This window comes from Palaemon carinicauda, chromosome 31 (genome assembly GCF_036898095.1).
Source record: "Palaemon carinicauda isolate YSFRI2023 chromosome 31, ASM3689809v2, whole genome shotgun sequence".
Lineage (NCBI taxonomy): Eukaryota > Metazoa > Arthropoda > Malacostraca > Decapoda > Palaemonidae > Palaemon > Palaemon carinicauda.
The window spans coordinates 18738102-18744711 of NC_090755.1; positions in this window are offsets into that span (position 1 = coordinate 18738102).

The window sequence follows — 6610 nt, forward strand, 5'->3', positions numbered from 1 at the left end:
GTTACGCACGGACCCATTGAGGGCCAAGTTCTTTAAGTTTTCTTCACAGCCAGAGCTAGCAATAATATGTAACAGTGATATTAAAGGAGTGGGTAATCATAAAACACTGCAAGAGTCATATTGAATATTTATTTACAAACAAAATAACACAGAAAATCACTTTAAATGAGAAGATATCAAACCACAAGCACAGTACAACAAACACATATAGGACCCATTCATCAACAACGACACGGAAAGGCAAGACAACAGTAAAAGGAAAGAATAACCTCGCAACCTACCATTCACCCGACAAATTACACAATTACATTGACTGATAGAAAAGAGCAAGAAAGTCTCGGAACCTTAACTCTACCCCTCTTTATACAAATCTAGGAAAAACTTCCCATCCCCACAATACACATAAATCACATTAATAGTTAACCTACATTAACACGGAAATAAAAATACTCCTGACGTAGGCTTTCACAGAGACGAATAAAGTCAGGAGACCAAGCATGGACGAGACCTTGTTTACGCTAACCGCGTAGTGCAACACAAACAGCGGTGAACAATCACTAAAGGCGCCGTCCTCTACTCCTTCAGAGATGAAATGGAGACAAACCAAAATCACTACCCTTACCAAAAGGAAGATAGGTCTCAGCTTTAACGGGTACAGTAGTGATGGATTCTGGTCCGTGGAGAGTCCTTCTCCCCGCTGGTAACACACACAATTACAGCAAACCCTCACCATGCACAGGAGAAAGTGATAGCATTTAACTGCTGCTGAGTTGCTCCTCCAAAAGCGGCGATCAAATCCTCCACCGCCTCCTTCACTGAAGACACTGGATCACTCCCACTAGTAATCTCCAGCGGTTGAAGAGCCAACTCACGGTGAGATCTTCAAGTTTGAAGATGGCAGCTATTTCCTCACTCCCCTTTACCTCCAATAAAAGGTCCCTCGTCACTTCGCCCAACACTCCCAAACAGTCAACATGGGAAAACAAAACAAAACATTCCATGGGTGACGTACCAATCTTAGCCTAATACATCAACCACTAGATGGCGATGAAAAGAAAATTAAATTAAAGTGACTTTAGGTGACACTCAAAATATTACTTTATCAATTAAGATAAATTAACCAAAATTCCCGGTGTAAAGTTTGTTACAATATATATATATATATATAAATATATATATATATATATATATATATATATATATATATATATATATATATATATATTTATATATATGTATATATAAAATATATATATATATATATATATATATATATATATATTTATATATATATATATATATATATATTTATATATATATATATATATATATATATATATATATATATATATATATATATATATATATATATTTATATTTTTATATATATACATACATATACATATATATATATATATATATATATATATATATATATATATATATATATATATATATATATATATATATATATATAATGTTTCTGGTTACGCTCAGCGGCAATGCCAGATGTATAAATACTCGGTATCCTTCATCCACGGGTAAGTAGAGAGGAAGTAGTCATGCTATGGTGAGAGGGGTTGTAGTTAGGAAAAGGCGGAAATGAGTGGTTTGGGTTGAATTTGTGCGCGTGTGCATACCTATGTAAATATTCCACCGTCACTGTTGACGGGTTGCGTACACTAAAATGAAACCTGTGTGTATATATATATATATATATATATATATATATATATATATAATATATATATATATATATATATATATATATATAAGTGAAATGGAGAGACACTTAGAAATTTATCTAAATAAACTGTTTATCAATCAGTTATCATTTCATGCAAAAAAAAGAAAAAAGAAAGAAAAAAAAAGTAACGGAAAAAAAAACCAGGTCTAACTGAGACTCATGGAAAATAACAAAACCTGATTCTTAATCTTAATAGAAAAGTTAACCAACAGTAAATCTCAAGGCTCTTCTTCACACTTCTTGAAGCAGCAAAGAACAGTGAGGCTAAAATTAACACTCTCTCCCAAAATAAAGAGACCACTTCCAACGGGCGCCATAAAATCCTTAAGAGTAAGAATTAAAGTCACAAAACGTAGGGTTAAATAAGGGATATTTCTGAATATTTCTAGGTAGTAGGTTGGTCGAGGGCACTAAGCCATCCGTTGAGATACTACCACAGAGAGTTATTGGGTCCTTTGACGGGACTGACAGAATTACATTGGATCCTTCTCTCTGGTTACGGTTTCCTTTCATCTTTCCCGACACATACACAGAATAGTCTGGCCTATTCTTTACAGATTCTCCTCTTTCCTCATAGGACCTGACAACACTGAAATTACCAAATAAGTCTTCTTCGCTCAAGGTGTTAACTACTGCGCTTCATTTGTTCAGTGGCTACTTTCCTCTTAGTAAGGGGTAGAAGAGACTCTTTAGCTATGGTAAGCAGCTCTTCTAGGAGAAGGACACTCCAAAATCAAACCATTGTTCTTTAGTCTTGGGTATTGCCATAACCTCTGTACCATGGTCTTCCACTGTCTTGGGTTGGAGTTCTCTTGCTTGAGGGTACAGTCGGGCATGCTATTCTGTCTTGTTTCTCTTCCTCTTGGCATTTTGAAGGTTTTATAGTTTATATATGAAAGATTTAGTTTAATGTTATTATTGTTCTTAAACTTCTCTTGTAGCTCATTTTCCTTTCCTCACTGAGCTATTTTCCCTGTTGGAGCCCTTGAGCTTATAGCATCGTAATTTTTCATTTAGGGTTATAGCTTAGCAAGCAATAATAATAATAATAATAATAATAATAATAATAATAATAATAATAATAATAAGAAGAAGAAGAAGAAGAAGAAGAAGAAGAAGAAGAAGAAGAAGAAGAGTGTGGAAGGGGTAGGGAAAGATTTCTTTTTTTTTTTCTTTAATATAATCCTTGGATCGAATTTCTTCAAGAAGATAGAAGGTTTGAGAATACCCTTGACATCTACGTCCGTGTTTCAGAGCCTTTGTGCGTGAATGAGTCATATTACGATATGCCAAGATGTAAACAAAGGCGGGAAAAATCATAGATACACAGCAAGGAAAATAAGACGTTTTTAAAAAGTAGTGGTTTCACAGTACATATAGGTATTAAAAAAATTATGTACAGAATAAATCATCCAAATTGTATTATGGATTAAAAGAAAATGAACAAAACAGTAATTCATTGGTTGGTGCAATAATAATAATAATAATAATAATAGCATTATTGGACAAATAACTCCAGAACCCTCAAGCAAACTGGTATGTTAAAGGTGTTCTGGTTTCAGTTCCAGTTTCATTAAGTAGATGCTCACCAGAACGTCAGCCAAGCGAGTCCAAACCCCCACTGTGTTGCCCAACCACAGCAGTGGCCTCCCCAGTAAAACAGCCTAAACTTACGGTCCCGGGTTGGGATCGATCTGCTGCCATACGAATGCTAGGCGAACACGTTACCAATGTACTAGCCAGCAGCAAAAAAAATCGAAAATCTGAGATAGTTTAGACTTTAGAGCATAGTCATAGGACCTATAGATACAATACCACGTCCCTGACTGGTGAACGCCAGACTGGGGTTCGAGTCCCGCTCAAACACGCAAGTTCCTTTGGTTGCTGCAACCACACCATCCTTGTGAGCTAAGGATGGGGTTTGGAGGAGCCTTTAGGTCTATCTGCTGAGTCATCAGCAGCCATTGCCTGGCCCTCCTTAGTGACACTGTATAATTTGGCCAATTTGATTATAGGAACTGAGGACCTGATTTATCCTCCTGAATTCATGGCCATTCTTTTTCGAGAAGCCCAATGGATTTAAAGGTTTTAAAGCGATCATATGTATTATGGTCAGTCTCTAGGGTATTGTCCCTTGCCCCTGCCATTCATGAGCGGCCTTTGAACCTTTAAATCCCTTGGGGCTTCTCGAAAAAGAATGGCCATAAATTCAGGAGGATGAATAAGGTCTCCAGTTTCTATAATCAAGTATATTTAGTGTCTTTGATTTGCGAGGCTCAATGTTGCAAACAAAGGTCCTCACGAGATATTGCATCCATATGCAAATCAGTTGACAAGAACAATTTATAAAATGAAACAAGGGGGTTTAATGACACGAATCAAGTGCCAAAAAAAATGGAATTTATGCAATCAAATGAAGGTGTATCAACAAGGAGAGAGAGAGAGAGGAGAGAGAGAGAGAGAGAGAGAGAGAGGAGAGAGAGGAGAGAGAGAGAGAGAGAGAGAGAGAGAGATTCTTTGACGTAGGAGTTTCATATATTTAGGACTAACTCATACATTCACTTTAAAAGAGCAAACGGTGTAACATTTGGCTAAGTTTGAGATACACTCTCTCTCCTCTCTCTCTCTCCTCTCTCCTCCTCTCTCTCTCTCTCTCCTCTCTCTCTCTCCTCTCTCCTCACACACACACACACACCAACTATATATATATATATATATATATATATATATATATATATATATATATATATATATATATATCAATACTTCTCCATTCATCATCTCCTACTTCATGCTTCATAGTCCTCAGCTATGTAAGCCTGGGTCTTCCAATTCTCTTAGTGCCTTGTGGAGCCCAGTTGAAAGTTTGGTGAACTAGTATGTATATATAAATATATATATATATATATATATATATATATATATATATATATATATATGTATATACATATATATATATATATATATATATATATGAATTATATATATATATATATATATATATATATACTGTATATATATATATATATATATATATATATATATATATATATATATATATATATATATATATATATATATATATATTGCTTGTAAGGTAAATGCGAGTTACAATGCTGAATTCTAAAATGTTATCATTTACATACAGCGAAATTACGAATAGTAGATAGGACACAAAGGAGGAAAATAATAGATAATGTATAAAGGAGCATTCGCACAACTGGGAAACATAAATAAAACACAAGACAATGAAAAATGCACAATTAAATCACAACGAAATATAAAATACTTAAAAAAACAAACTTTGGAAACTAAATCAACTATAAAATACAAATAGAACATTGAAAATGGAAGCGCTAAAAAAAAGAAAAAAAAACGGAACACTGGCTTGAAACTAATCTTGGGAAGAAGAAGAAGAAAAAGAAGAAGAAGAAGAAAGAGGAGAGACACCAATCTAAATAATGATGGGACTCAGCTTGGCCCAAAACAGGAAGGCGTCCGTCCGTTAGAAGTCCGAAGCGAGGAGAACAGAAAATGTATTCGATAATAAGACTATCATCATCTTTCCTTTCCGGATGACCTTTCACGAAATCTTGAAATACTCGGCAAAGGTCACAGAGAGGGAGAGAGGGAGAGAGGTAGAGAGGGAGAGGGGAGAGCGGGAGGGACTGGATATATATATTCCTTCTGCAAGGCTTCATTTCGACATTTCTTTGTTACTTTGTTTCATTCCATTACAAAAAATAAAAAAATTGTGATCATCGTGATGTTCCCCAGGAAAAACTTTCACAACCCTTCGATTTTCATCTGTTTTGAATGAGTCATCTACTGATTTTAAAAAAGATGCCGGCCAACAAAACGCCCAAAAAAGGTTATTGACACCAAAGGGATTCATTCGAACATACAAAAGACTATAGTGGCCTATTGGAGCCCTTGGGCTTATAGCATCTTGCTTCTCCAAATAGGATTAAAGCTTTGCTAATAATAATAATAATAACAATAATAATAATAACCTCTGCACCTTAGTCTTTCACTGTCTTGGATTAGAGTTCTCTTGCTTGAGGGTACACTCAGACACACACTTCTATCAGTTTCCTTATTTATTTTCCTCACTACTGGGCTATTTTCCATACTGGAGACATTGGGCTTATAACATCCTGCTTCCCCCCCATAAAAAAATATTAATAGTACTAATCTTGGGTAGTGCCATAGCCTCTGTACCGTGGTCTTCCACTGTCTTGGGTTAGACTTCTCTTGCTTGAGGGTACACTCGGGCACACTATTCTATTTTCTCTTTCTCTTATTTTTATGAAGTTTTAATAGTTTTATTATTATTACTTGCTAAGCTACAACATTAGTTGAAAAAAGCAGGATGCTTTAAGCCCAAGGGCTCCAACAGGGGGAAAATAGCCCCAGGGAGGAAAGGAGACAAGGAAAAATAAAATATTTCAAGAACAGAAACAAGATTGAAATAAATATCTCCTATATAAAACTATAAAAAACTTTAACAAAACAAGGAAAAAAGAGAAATAAGTAAGAATAATGTGCTCGAGGTGTACCCTCAAGCAAGAGAATTCTACCCCATGACAGTGTGAAACACCATGGTACAGAGGCTATGGTACTACCCAAGACTAGAGAACAATGGTTTGTTAATAATCTTAAAATATTTTATTTTGATCACTATTGTTTCTCTTGTAGTTCATTTCCTTATTTCTTTCCTCATTGGTGTTGCTTTTCCCTGTTGTAGCCCTTGGGCTTTATAGCATCATTCTTCTCCAACTATGGTTATAGCTTAGCTAATAATAATAATAATAATAATTAATAATAATAATAATAATAATAATAAACGTCCCTGGCCTAGCA